This window comes from Artemia franciscana, unplaced genomic scaffold (assembly GCF_032884065.1).
Source record: "Artemia franciscana unplaced genomic scaffold, ASM3288406v1 PGA_scaffold_36, whole genome shotgun sequence".
Lineage (NCBI taxonomy): Eukaryota > Metazoa > Arthropoda > Branchiopoda > Anostraca > Artemiidae > Artemia > Artemia franciscana.
Window position 1 is genome coordinate 877,858 of NW_027062672.1, and position 2,065 is coordinate 879,922.

Consider the following 2,065-nt stretch of genomic DNA (forward strand, 5'->3'; position numbering starts at 1 on the left):
TGGTACCTTGAGAAATTTAAGGCATACACTTCACCACAGAAGAACACAGTTTTTGCACAATACCTGTTCCAAAAGCAAGACCAAGCCCAAGGAGAGAGCATAGAGAAATGTATTACTGACATCAAGACATGTCTCTACTGTCACCATGAAACCATGTCTCTACTTTGACTCAAACAAAATGGTACAAAATTGAATAGTGTGCAGAATACCAAGCCAAAACGTAAGCAAGAAGCTCTTGGCTGAGTGTGATGAACTTATGCTTGAAAAAGCAATCATTATGCACAGAGCCCAAAAAGTGACCAGACACAGCATAAAACATTCAGCAACACTCAACAAAGGGCAAGTTATGCTCTATATGTAAAAAGCTCAACTATTTTGCACAAGTCTGTCAAAGTGAGACAGTAAACACAGCTAAGAAGATACTGCTGAATCACACTTTGGTGATGAAACCGTTTTCCTGCTCTCCTTTGAACAAATTGAAAACAAAATGAAGCAGTAATATCCTTGATAATCAACAAGTAGTTCCCTGTCCAGTTCAAAATCAACACAGGGGCCCAGGTCAAAATCATTCCAAAGAAGTACTTTGACCTCATTACCTCTATCAGGGTCTTCTAGGGGGAGAAGCAGTGGAGGTGGGTATTTTAAAATACCTTCCCAGGTAAATACTTTAGCCTGTAGACACATCCCTGAAAGTTTCATTTTTCCTAACCTAAACCCTTTCCAAGATAGCAAGAAGTCAATTAACTAGAATTTTACCAAATATTTATCTGAAATTAGCCTTGACATTGCCTGAGTAGCCTAGCCTATTTAGTGCAGCCTATTACCCTTGGCCAATCTTATGCACAAGCTTTTACCCAACAAGTAGCCTACAAATTTTACCAACTAACTCATGAAGTTTGAACAAAGTAAGCCTATGATCAATGAGTGTGAAAATTTTAAACTGTTTTTTAATCACGACGAAACTGTTTACTATTTCTTGTAATTTAAATGAATATTCACTTTCAACTTATCAGAAGGCGCCAAGTTTGGGTTTGAACTTGACAATGATGATGGTGAAATGTCATAATGCTGACAAAAAGATTTTCCGACAAGGAAATAGATTCCCTACGAGAATGGGTAAGTGATACCATGGGGTAGTATATATGGGTAAACGGGTAGGCTAATATGGGTATACTGATAATTGATATAGAGTATGGGTATATATACCAATAACAATTACTAATTATCTTTGTTGCATCGTTTAATTAACGTTTGATCATTTTTATACAATTCTGGGAAAGTTGTGCCAGCTTTGCCTCTCACAGAGTAGACCCCAAAGTCGCGCCGATATAAAATTCAGCGGTGACAGACACAATTATGTTGGCCATGGTGTGCCACCAGTGGTGCAAAAATTTTTGACAGCACGCCACCAAAAAATTATTCGCGGCGTACCGTCAATTTATTGTCTGTGGACAAGGTCTTCACCTACTTTGGTTCAATTGTCTGCTGAAACAGAAATCTAGATGCAGAGATATCAACAAGGGTGGCAAAGGTGAACGCCACTTTCAGCCGGCTGTTGAGACCAATATTCCACAAACCCCAGATCAGCCGATCGATAACAAGTATTGTGTTCTACTCTTCAGAGACTTGGCCTTTGCCTCAAGCGCAGATAATGACGATAGATGCTGTCCAGTTAAAATACCTCCGCAAAATCAAGCACGCTAGGTGGCACGACAGGGTACGGAACACGTATATCCTCCGCTCCGTGAAATTAGCACCCCTGTCCGAACAGCTTGAGTCCCACTTGCTGCGTTGGTATGATCATTTACTTCGCCTACCCACTTAAACACTTGCCCAACTTATATGCGACTTCCATCCAAACGCAAACTGCCCCAGGAGTAGACCACGTACAAGATTGGTAGATATCATTCGCGATCAACTCACACCGTGGGTTATTTACCGATGTGAAGCTCCTACCATCAATAAAGACAGGCCACTCTGGAGGCGACAAACTGCGCTCCAGAGTGGCCTGAGTGGCGATCCATAATGTCTGGTTCCCTCTACGCTGGTGTCACTACCGAGCAAG